The sequence below is a fragment of the Sinohyriopsis cumingii genome, chromosome 8 (genome assembly GCF_028554795.1).
Source record: "Sinohyriopsis cumingii isolate HCF-2022 chromosome 8, ASM2855479v2, whole genome shotgun sequence".
Classification (NCBI taxonomy): Eukaryota; Metazoa; Mollusca; class Bivalvia; order Unionida; family Unionidae; genus Sinohyriopsis; species Sinohyriopsis cumingii.
This window is the reverse complement of record NC_142968.1, coordinates 39176392-39189544: the sequence shown is the minus strand read 5'-3', so window position 1 is coordinate 39189544 and position 13153 is coordinate 39176392. Positions and strand designations below refer to the sequence as shown.

At 35.7% G+C, this 13153-nt stretch overlaps 1 protein-coding gene across 2 annotated transcripts in view; it reads right to left on the bottom strand.

Moving 5' to 3' along the window:
* The window catches only part of LOC149793318 (monocarboxylate transporter 14-like), a 72714-nt gene extending 59884 nt beyond the window's left edge, over positions 1-12830 (bottom strand). Inside the window, exon 1 of one of the 2 annotated variants that reach the window (XM_089967289.1) lies at positions 12690-12830. The gene's annotated coding sequence lies outside the window, so the exon portion shown is untranslated. The remainder of the gene's footprint in view (positions 1-12689) is intronic. The other variant, XM_089967287.1, reaches the window with a different exon arrangement.
* Positions 12831-13153: the final 323 nt, after the last annotated feature.

The following is a 13153-nucleotide window of genomic DNA, read 5'->3' as shown; positions in this document are numbered from 1 at the left end:
AAGTGCAACACGCTCTCATTCAATTCGCAAGATGTGACGAATGCAGACAGGATCCGTTGCTGAGTGGCTAGCATGCCAGAAACCCGAGTAATAGGGTGCGGATTCGAATTTTAGTATGGGATCAGCCCGGGTCAGCTATCAATGTCTTTGGACAAAGGACTTTAATTCAGTTGCTTCGGCATTAAAATACATACTTGTGTTGCTCTGACCTAAAACACCAATCCAAACCAACTTAACCGTCACTGAATCAAAGCCCACCCCTTTCCCCATTAAAATCGTTGAGTTCTTTTGTTGTTGTTTATTTATTTTTTAACATGTTCTGCCCCTAGTATATAGTAAGATAGAAATTAGTGACAAAATAAAATTTACTCGCTGCGTCCATTCAAGGAAATAAATCGTATATCCCATAACGGGACCACCTATTTTATACAAAATGTTGGACGAGTCCAAGAAATTTGAAATACTATTCTTGTCAAAATATCGCCCAAACAAGCACAAATGTCGTTTTTTAAGATTTACCTCTAACACCTGCAACTTATTAGTTTACATTTGTAATGAGCCATGTAATTGTAGAACGTGTTATGAATACCTAATTGAAACAGAAACTGACATGTGAATGGCAACTTTGCATGCAAAAATTGATTCATGTCAGTCACGTTTATAACGATCATGCTTACATCTGGAAAACAACTGCCTCTTTGTGCCAATTAGTAAAAAGGCGTGGAACGAAGTGTTTGGACCTTTGTTGTTGAGTTGGATTGAAGTGGTGTGCGCTCGCATTGAGCATGTACCACTGTGTTTGGACCTTACTTACCTTGAGTCTTATATAGTATGACAGACAGGGTCTGGTATCACAACGGGTCATATGGGTAATCTGAGGAACTTTTTGTCATTTAGTATGATTTTCTTTTCCTTCAAACTACTGATTTTTTGTTGTTGTTGCAACATTTAGCTAGCATCAATCACCTGTGCTCTGGCCGCGTGATTTCGAGTTTGGTTCGAGTAACCTGTGTATCTATGAAAACTTGCCAGCAGCTTCCCATGGTCTTTGGTTCTTAATATACGGGTCGCCATGTAAAGCTGAAAAACGGCGTTAAACCCCACAACATCAAACGAAACCAAGTCTCATTAAGCAATATTCTGTCTTGCGAACTTCTCTTTTTGTCACTAGACTATTTTTCTATTGCAGACGGGATATTACAAAAGTCATGCACCGATTTGTTGTAGTTACAATGATGAAATGACCGGAGACATCTACTTCTAAACAGTCTTCTTTTGTGTGTTGTTGCATTAAAATATTGTATTAAGAACATATTTTATTTGCCGTCAGTATTAAAATTAAATTGTGGTTCGATTTGGGGAGGGGAGGGCAACAACCGCACCAATAATTATATACGGGTTAACATTTTCGTAGATAATTTCACAGGACATTCTGTCAAGGTTTGTGTGACAACTAAACATTAAAACTGACGTATGGGCTAGGCTCGCAATAAAATGCTGAATGTGAGGGATGGGTATGCTCTGTTTGCGGCAAGAATTGAATTTTAATTATAGTCCGTTCGATAACGGCCAGACAGATGGAAGAGGTCACTAATGGCATCATGTCAAATAGCTGAAAAAGACAGAGCTGAGACAAACCAGTGCAACACTTTTGCGAAATCTTGGGCCATTTGAAATCGGTTAATAAAATGATATTTTCCAGAATAGTTATTCATAAAGGCGGATTAGACAGGATTCTGACTTTGATGGGAGTGTTAAAAGTTTTTGGCAGTAAGAGAAAGTAATCCTGATTGGCTAAGTTAAACGAGTGTGTATGTGTGTGTTCCCAGACGGAATTCAGTTGGGTTTTTTTAGAATTCTACGCGCGAAATTAGTCAGTACGAGAGCCAGAATTTAGCTCCGAGAAAAATTAAAAATTAATTTCTCTCGTTAAATAAATCGTCCAAGGAAAGTGGGTATGGAACATTTGAAAGACCCGAAACTCGAGAACAGACGGGGGAATTCTCTGATGATAAGCGAGCGAGGGCTCGTGATGGCACAAAAGTATCTTCTCAAACACATAAAATATGCATAGAGGTACGTTTGTAATTACTTGCTGAATTTATTCGTTTTAAACTTATGATTCACCGTGTCCGTCATGACAAATAACGTGAGACTCTCGCCGTGACCCTTTATCTATACAAGGCTTGCAAGATCATATTTGGATATTCTACCCTATGTTATTATCAATCAAGTGGCGAATAATGGCTTCTTGGTGGAATTTCAAAGTTGCCGATAAACCGTATTTACTTTTAATGCACATAATTTCTGACTCAAACCATGCCATATTTGTACTACGATTTGTTTACGTTTCCAAATAAGGCTTCACTGTCCTTATATGGCACACAAACAAACGAGGCTGAGAACGGAAGTAATCATTATTTGAACTAATATGGCGGACGATCTAAACGAAAATATCGGATAAAAAATGTAAAAGAGATTTTAAAACTATTCCTATAATGATTTGCGATACTTCCGGTATTAAATAAGAGGACTACTCAATTTATTGCATTATATGCAAAGAATATGTTCAAATTGTTGATATTAGGCTAAAAGAGCGCCGGATGTGATTCACACCCGGCTTGCTCTACTGACACATATATGCTCATGTTAGTACCCCGTCCACGAGGTAGGAGTAGGGGTATTAATATTCGTGTGATTACTTGCGTAGGAGGTCAACGTGCGAAAGCCATCCGAGTCAGCTGTCTCTAGTTTGCTACGTCGAACGCTATTTCGCCTCTCAGGGAACGTACCTCTTGGAAACTGCTAATAATGACAAGTTTATGAGAATATTTCAACGTTTTTTTCTGTAGGGCACATTTTCTGACAATCGTTCAGCTCTATTAACAGAGGTTTGCCAGCATTCGTCATCCCTTAAGGTATCCAATTTTTACCTCAACACCGGGACTTTTAATTTGGAGGGTGTTCGACAATATCAAAATTATATTCTGGGAATTCTTATTTTCCTGTCCTATCGTCGTTTATCAACACAATAAGCCCATTGGAGACATAGCCTCAGGATTAAGCTCAATTTAAAATTAAAAAAATCAATCCTTACTGATTACATCAGGTGTGCCCCAAGCTTACTTCTTTGTATGTTTTATAAAGCGTATCAGGAGTGGCATCCCTAGCACATATATACCATTAAAGCATCCCTAGTACATATATACCATTGAAGCATTCCTAAGTACATATATACCATTGAAGCATCCCTAGCACATATATACCATTAAAGCATCCCTAGCACATATATACCATCAAAGCATCCCCAGTACATATATACCACTGAAGCCTCCCTAGTACATATATACCATTGAAGCATCCCTAGTACATATATACCATTAAAGCATCCCTAGTACATATATACCATTAAAGCATCCAAAGGACATATATACCATTAAAGCATCCCAAGGACATAGATACCATTAAAGCATCCCAAGGACATAAACACAAATTAAAACATTCCAAGCCCCTGTTATAATGTACTTTCGAGAGAGTGATGTATGTAAGGTGAAGTTGTTTGCATTTGAACATGCAAAGTGGAGATAATGTTGGCATGCTGCTTTGATGTAATGTGGCTGACATTTCTTTGGATACTGTACTTTTGGAAATTGTAACATGACCTAAGCACACTGCTAACTAAAATGACTGTTCCCTTGTGCTAAAGAAAAAATCAGCCTGAATTAGTCTAAAGTACACTGTCTTTAGCACGTATTAAAGTAGGGAATTTTTGCCATCATTCTCTTCACTCTGCATGTTTCAAATGCAAACAACTTCACCGTACATATGTCACTCTCTCAAAAGTACACACTAACTTGTGAGCGACCCCTAAATCATCCGAATTACATAGATACCATTAAAACATCACAAGGATATATATATCCTATTAAAGCATCCCAAGGATATAGATTCTATTTAAGCTTCCCAAGGATATTGATTCTATTTAAGCATCCCAAGGGCATAGATACTAGTAAAATATCCCAAGGATACAGATACCACTAAAGCATCCCAATGATATAGATACTATTAAAACACCCCAAGAATATAGATGCTATTAAAGTATTCCAAGGATACAGGTACCATTAAAGCATCCCGATGGTACAGGGGGCGCTCACTTAGTTATGTACTTTTGAGAGTGACGTATGTAAGGTGCAGTTGTTTGCATTTAAAACATGCAGAGTGGAGAGAATATTGGCATACCTCTATGCTACTTTAATGTAATGTGGCTGACATTTCTTTGGATACTGTACTTTTGGAAATTGTAAACGATCCAAACACACTGGACCCTCGTGCCAAAAAAACCAGCCTGAATTAGTCTAAATGACACTATCCCAAGCATCTATTAAAATAGGAAAAACGAGTATTGTCAGACTAGACAATACCAGCTTCTTAAAGTGCAATAAATGAATTACCATATATATAAAATGTGAAAAAAGTTATCGACTCTTTTATAGTTTACCTCTTAAGTTCAGGAAGTGAAAATGAACAAGTGAAGCTAGCACTTTTTTGAAAGGTGTACATATGGAGAAAGGCCATGCTGTATACTCTATAATCCATATTACACCCATCAATCATACACCAAACTAAAGGGAATTAAAGATTATTTGAATTATACCTAAGATATACAAGGTCTTTTTTTAAATAGCCAGTACAACTTGTGAAGAAACCCCTGGAAATTCCTAATTTTTTAAATTATATCCCTATGCAAAATACAAAGTGTAGAGCGCCACCATACACACTATTAAAAGACCCCAAGCACATTTATACCATTAAAGTATCCCAGGCACATTGGTACCGTTATAGCATCTCAAGAATTCTGATACCATGAAAGCAACCCAAGAGTACTGATACCATTAAAACATCCCAAGCACATTTATACCATTAAAACATCCCAAGCACATTAGCACCATTACAACATCCCAAGTACATTAGCACCATTACAGCATCCCAAGCACACTGATACCATCAAAACATCCCAAGCACATTAGCACCATTACAACATCCCAAGCACACTGATACCATTAAAACAACCCAAGCACATTAGCACCATTACAACATCCCAAGTACACTGGTACCATTACAACATCACAAGCACACTAATAACATTAAATCATCCAAAGCACATTGATACCATTACAGTATCCCAAGTACACTGATACCATTAAAACATCCCAAACACACATATACCATTAAAGCATCCCTCCTTACACAAACATACCATTAAAGCATTCCAATCACACAGAGTGATAGATATCATTAAAGCATGCAAGCACACTGATACCATTAAATCATCCCTCCTAGCACATATATACCAATAAAGCATTCCAATCACATAGATACCATTAAAGCATCCCTCCTAGCACATATATGCCATCAAAGCATTCCAAGCACATATATACAATTAAAGCATTCCAAGCACATTTATACCATTAAAACATCCCAAGCACATTGATACCATTAAAGCATTCCAAGCACATATATACCATTAAAGCATTCCAAGCATATATATACCATTAAAGCATTCCAAGCACACACTGATACCATTAAAGCATTCCATGCACATATATACCATTAAAACATGCCAAGCACACTGATAACATTAAAGCATTCCAAGCACATATATACCATTAAAGCATTCCAAGCACACTGATACCATTAAAAAATGCCAAGCACACTGATACCATTAAAGCATCCAAGCACATATATACCATCAAAGCATTCCAAGCACATATACACTATTAAAGCATTCCAAGCACATTTATACCATTGAAACATGCCAAGTACACTGATACCATTAAAACATGCCAAGCACACTGATACCATTAAAGCATTCCAAGCACATATATACCATTAAAGCATTCCAAGCACACTGATAGCATTAAAGCAGCCAAGCACACACTGATACCATTAAAACATTCCATGCACATATATACCATTAAAAAATGCCAAGCACACTGATACCATTAAAGCATCCAAGCACATATATACCATCAAAGCATTCCAAGCACATATATACCATTAAAGCATTCCAAGCACATTTATACCATTGAAACATGCCAAGTACACTGATACCATTAAAACATGCCAAGCACACTGATACCATTAAAGCATTCCAAGCACATATATACCATTAAAGCATTCCAAGCACACTGATAGCATTAAAGCAGCCAAGCACACACTGATACCATTAAAACATTCCATGCACATATATACCATTAAAACATGCCAAGCACACTGATAACATTAAAGCATTCCAAGTACATATATACCATTAAAGCATTCCAAGCACATTTATACCATTAAAACATGCCAAGCACACTGATACCATTAAAGCATCCAAGCACATATATACCATTAAAGCATTCCAAGCACGTATATACCATTAAAGCACTCCAAGCACATTTATGCCATTAAAATATGCCAAGCACACTGATAACATTAAAGCATTCCAAGCACATATATACCATTAAAGCATTCCATGCACATATATACCATTAAAGCATTCCTAGCACATTTATACCATTAAAACATGCCAAGCACACTGATAACATTAAAGCATTCCAAGCACATATATACCATTAAAGCATTCCAAGCACATTTATACCATGAAAACATGCCAAGCACACTGATACCATTAAAACATGCCAAGCACACTGATACCATTAAAGCATCCAAGCACACAGATACCATTAAAACATGCCAAGTACATATATACCATTTAAGCATTCCAAACACATTTATACCATTAAAACATGCCAAGTACACTGATATCATTAAAACATGCCAAGCACACAGATACCATTAAAACATGCCAAGTACACTGATACCATTAAAACATGCCAAGCACATATATACCATTAAAACATGCCAAGCACACTGATACCATTAAAGCATTCCAAGCACATGTATACCATTTAAGCATTCCAAGCACATTTATACCATTGAAACATGCCAAGTACACTGATACCATTAAAACATGTCAAGCACACTGATACCGTTAAAGCATTCCAAGCACATTGATACAATTACCATGAATGAATTACTAAATATATAAAATGTAAGAAAAGTTATCGGCTCTCTTTTTATACAGCTTACATATGAAGTTCAGGAAGATCTTATTTAAACAGCCAGTATAAACAGGTTGGAAAGCTGTGGAAATTCTTTTTCTTTAAAATTCTAACCCCATGCAAAACATGAAACTGTGAAGTGCCACCTCAAAACAAATATAAATATGTATGCAATTATTTTTTTTATAATTTTCATTATGTATGATGTTTTGAATACAGTGGTACATTGTCATTGATGTTAAGCATGAAAATAAGCTAATTATGCTCAATATGCTCTTGCTAACATAATTTGCCGGGGCCCCGAGTGGCCCAGTGGTCTAAAGCGCTCTCCGTAACGGATCACTGGTGTCTCACCTCTGTCTGCGTAGGTTCGAGTCTTGGATTCGGCCAATGTGGGTATGTGAGAAAGCTTGCCAGTAGCTTCTCGTGGGTCGGTGGTTCTTTCTGGGGTTTTTCCCGGGTTCTTCCTCCACCATTAATACTGGCCGCCATGTATAGCCTATCGTATGCTGAAAAATAGCATTAAACCCTACAATAACAACATAATTTGCCATGAAGCATGTTTGTGTGAGTAGTAATTTTAATTATGGGGACATTAGAAGTCTTAGAATATAGGAATAAAGTCAAGTAGAATTTAAAACTGTTACATTTAGTAAAAGAAATGTATAGTGCAAAATGTTTCTTTTTTCATTTGCAATGAAATTAAAAAATGAATGATGACAAAGCAAATTTGCTTCTTCCATATTAAACAATAGGCAGATATTTAACCCTTCGACCTTTACGAACCTCATCTGTCGGATCTTTTTTCAAACTGTAAAGTTTTTTGTTGACATCTCAGAAATAATTCAAGGTTGTTTCATGTTCCTGTCTTTCAGCAGAAGACTGGTTGCTATACTGACAAAATGTTACGTGCATTTTTAAAATAGCTCACTTTTTATAAGGGGGGGGGGGCTGGACTTGTTAGAGACTCTGACACTAATAAATCCTCTTCTGTGGGGAAAATAAAGGAGAATTATTCAAAAGAAGACTGTTTTGATGCTTGCAACTTAAATGTTTCAGCCATACAATCAAAATTAAATCATACAATAATAATACCTATGTTCCCTTTTAAGGGGTGCTCACCAGTTATTATGTACTTTTGAGAGACTGACATATGTAAGGTGCAGTTGTTTGCATTTAAAACATGCAGAGTGGAGAGAATGTTGGCATACCTCTGTGCTATATTAATATAATGCGGCTGACATTTCTTTGGATAGTGTACTTTTGTAAACTGTACATGATCTAAGCCAGAGATGGGCAAACTTTCCAGTGCAAGTGCCGCATACCGCACAGTTCATTAAGTAAAATAATTAATATTTAAAATAGCAAAAAGAAAAGGTTTTTCTAAATAACATCATAATTAATTTTCAGTTGTTAATATGTTGTTAATATTTGAAAACTTAAACTTCAAAAGAAGCACATTTATTTGATCAACAGAGTAACATAAACAGAGTCAGTGCGAATGATGACTTTTTCCTAGGTCGCATGAAAACCCTTGGCGAGCCACATGAAAGCCCTTGGTGGGCCGCATGCGGCCTGCGGGCCATAGTTTGCTCACTCCTGATCTAAGCACATTGCTAATTACAATGACTGCTCCCTTGTGCTAAAAAAATCAGTCTTAATTAGTCTAAAGTACACTATTTTTTGCACCTATTAAAATAGGGAAAATGATTTTTGACTAGACAATGCCAGCTTTTTGAAAGTGCAATGAATCAATTACCAAATATATAAAATTTAAAATAAAGTTATTGGCTCTTTTTTATAGAATTTACCTCTGAAGTTCTGTAAGTGAAAAGATCAAGTGGAGCAAGCCCTTTTTTGAAAGGTGAACATCTGGAGAAAGGCTAAACTGTATACTCTATAACTCATATTACACCCTTCAATCATACACCAAAATAAAGGGAATTAAAGGTTCTTTGAACTATACCTAAGATATACAAGGTCTTTTTTAAATAGTCAGTAGAACTGTAAGGAATGCCGGGAAAATTCTTCTTTTTAAAATTCTAATCCTATGCAAAATACAAAACAGAAGAGTGCCACCACAGATACTAATAAAACATTCCAAGTACATATATATAGATTCATGTTTATCATCTTCATTCAAAGATTTAAGATGCTGAATCGAAATGACATTTCATGGTCGAGGAATACAGCAATGATACAATTGGTACTTCTGCAAAGTACTAAAGAGGACATGACTGAAATAATGCAAGAAATGTAAATTCAAACCAAATGAAGCATTGTACTCTCCTTTCACTCTTGTGATTGAATATAAATTTGAAGTTATCTCCAAAGAATTAACCAATACAAATTCTGTTGAGTTTCTGTTTGTTTCCCCTGTACATTAGCATAGCCAGTTCAAGAAGAAACTTATGTCATTACAACCTCAATTAATTTTATTTTTGTCCATATAAGTGACAAGTATAAATGAATGCATGGAATTTCATGTTCATACATGTAACAGTGACCAGGAAACTGGGTTACATATCACAACAACTGTCTGACTTACTTTGCCAAAGCAATTATGATTGCCATACATGTCTAAATACAATGGGAGAGAGAGGTTCTAGCGTAAACATTTGCGGATGAAAACGCTTTACTCCTTAAAATATATATTATATGCATCAAAATGGTGTCCTTCCATGGATAACAGCAGTAACTAGACTTAAATTACCACATAAATTTATGTCAATGCATCTTGAGGTCTGCTATTCATCTTGGACCACACATGCAGGTGTCTTGTGACTATATTACTCATAGATTTGCTTCATATTTTGAATGGAAACCATATGCATGTCTAAACATGACCTTCTTTCAATGCATCAGCTCCACCCCCCCAATCGCACACCAGGTCTAATTTTCCGATTGCTGTATCTCATAGGTAGGTAGGTAAGTATGTATGTATGTATGTATGTATGTATGCATGTATGTATGTATGTGACTGCTCCAGTGGCCAAGTGTTTAGAGCGTCCACCACAGATGAGGGAGGTCGCTGGTTCAAACCATTGCAGAGACATACAAAAGACTTTATAAAAGTGGTACAAGCAGCTACACTGCTTGGTACTCAGCATTAAGAGGTTAGGTTTAGGACTAGTTGGCCTAGTGTCAGGATAATGTGACTGGGTGGGACATCATGCTACATGCCTGCGGTATGATGCCCCAGTGCTAGGTATCACTATAAACTGCCACACTGCAAACGTCGTAGCAATATGACTGAATTTTTTTTATACAGGTACGTTTAAAATCCAAATCACACATGTAAGTATGCATGTATGTATTATGTTGTTTTTCTAAGCGTAAGCTATCAACTCTAAAATAGCTAGGTAGTAGGTGGGAACCTCGATAGCTCAGCTGAAAGAGCGTCGGACTCGCAATTCCAGGGTCACGGGTCCGATACCCGTTCGTGTCATCTTAAGACGGTTGCTTGATTGAGTCCTTGGGAACGGCACATAACTCGTATTCCTTCCGTACGGTATAAGCAATAAGGTGCTAAAAGCGGTTACTAGAAACACCGAAATGCACATGTACTTACAAGTTCTCTCTGTATATATCGGTTTCCATGCAAAAATTATTATTTGTTTTTATTTGAATGATAATATAAACCAAAATAAAATATGATTTATGTGATTTTGATACGAATTATTTACTTTTTCCTAGTTATAGCACACGTCAAATGGTCGTACTTTATTGGACAGGTTGATCGTTCCAAAACGCAGGTAGTATGATAACGACTGATCGTTCCGGAACGAATTTAATCTCCGGAACGGACGGTGTAATTCGGCTTAATTCATATTGTTTCAAGTCGCTTAATTAATGTTCTAATTGACTGCATTGCACACACAATTATTGTTCTCTCTTTGATCTCATTTCTTATTCAAGGTAAGAAAACAATCTTTTTTTTTGCAAGTCGCTTAATTCGAAACGGACAGTGAAAGTCGGCTCAATTCATTTTCGAATTGACTGCACACACTTTATTGTCATCCCTTTGAACCGTTTTCTTGCTCAAGTTAAAGCCAAATGTCGAATAATACATGTTTTTTTTATACTCAAAAATGCTTACCTGAGTTGTCTTTGTCTATCATAATATATCGTGGCTTGATACGATCACAATATTAATCTCACTCTTGCATAAATACTATCGTATACACTTTTGGTACTTTGTTACATTTCACTTTCACTTTGTGTATGTATTTCAATTCACAGTTTATCATATATATATCAAATCAAGTAAAGAATAAATAATTCATATAAATTTAAATTATTTTGCTTTTTTTTAATTATTCAAACATTTTAGACTATTCCCTGTTCACATATTTCCAAGATGACTTTCTTAACACCCTTATAATCAACTGTCATATCATCATAGCCAGTATATATATATATATATATATATATATATATATATATATTTGCCAAATATTTGGAAAACTTTTAAACAAAAATTAAATTAAATGTTATTTATTTGTCAAAAATTATATCATTAAAAGTTTTACTAAATATATAATATAATGTCAGCAAATACTTTTGATACTTCGATACTTTTCCCTTAAACTCTATGTATTACTACGATTCGTCACGTTTCAGGTCTGTCAAAAAAAGTACGACCGAGTGACATCATTACATGAATTGTGCTATAAATAGGAAAAGAAGTAAATAATTCGTATCAAAATCACATAAATCATATTTTATTTTGCTTATATTATTATTCAAACAAACACAAATAATACATTGTGCGTGGAAACCGATATATACAGAGAGAACATGTAAATACTTGTGTATTTCTGTTTTTTCAGTGTATTTTATAATTACCGCTAAGAATAACAACCGATAAAACAAAACACCCAACATATTAACGTTGTCGAGTTCTCACAACTGACCTACTTAAGCTAAGTAATTAGAGGACTTTCTTACTTTACGGAAGAACTCTTTTAAAAACATTTAATTTTGCTCAAGTTTAGAAAATGATGTTCATGCTGCGCGATGAAGCTTGCGTGTAATTTCGAACAACTATTTATATCCTCCATTTTATGTTTACTCATTTTCTAGACTGGTTCTCGGAACAGAGGGCGCATTGGGGGCAATTTAATTCCCCCAAGCCGCAGCAGAAGCATAATACTTTAAAGGAATGGAACTATGACAACTCATCTCAGTAGTCATTATGAAGACAATGAAAAATCTAAACAAACACAAAATAAAACTGACTGGGTTAGTTTTAGTTTTACTGTGAAAAAGGAGACAAATTATGTAACAACAGAGGTCAAAGTCAAACACTATGATAAACGGCAGCGGATCGCTTCCTGATCAAAAACCATTTTGGATTTTAACAATTATGGCCTAAAAATAAAAGGTAAAACGCTGGACATACATAATGTACATAATCACCCGACCTGTAAAAGGGTGCTCATTTTCACACTAGAATACATGTAATGAGCAACAGCGTGATGTGTTTATCATCGTGGTGTAGCTGTGTGTGAAACACCAATTACGAATCCAGTACATGCATAATTCCAATATAAAATCACTGTATTAAATATTATCACTTACCTTCTTGTAACGTATACCAGGTTTCCTCTTCTCTTGTTTTATCAAGTCTAATTTCTTTAATGCAGTTTTTATTTCCTCTCTGTGCCTAGGTCACAAAGGTCTCGTTACGCCATGCGATCAGCTGTTTGCTAATAATAGCAAATAGCCCTAACTGCTGCTGGCTGCCAGCTGAAGGAGGTTATAAACATGTACAATTTTACTCTCGATCCCTGTTATTGGTTACAGCTATATTAATGTTAATTTGTAAGTCAATTTTTACATTTTCATTCAAAATTTAAATGTGTACAATTATATTGTATATACGTGTATATATTTATTATAAGTTTATTGCTTCTTTAGCAATTCGGAATTGAAATTTTGCCCTTTCGATTTGCCGCTTGAGACTGAGAGGCCATGTTAAACGTTGATCGATACTAGTGTGTTTCGGAACAGATGTATATTGTGTGGTTATTGACACAAGACCT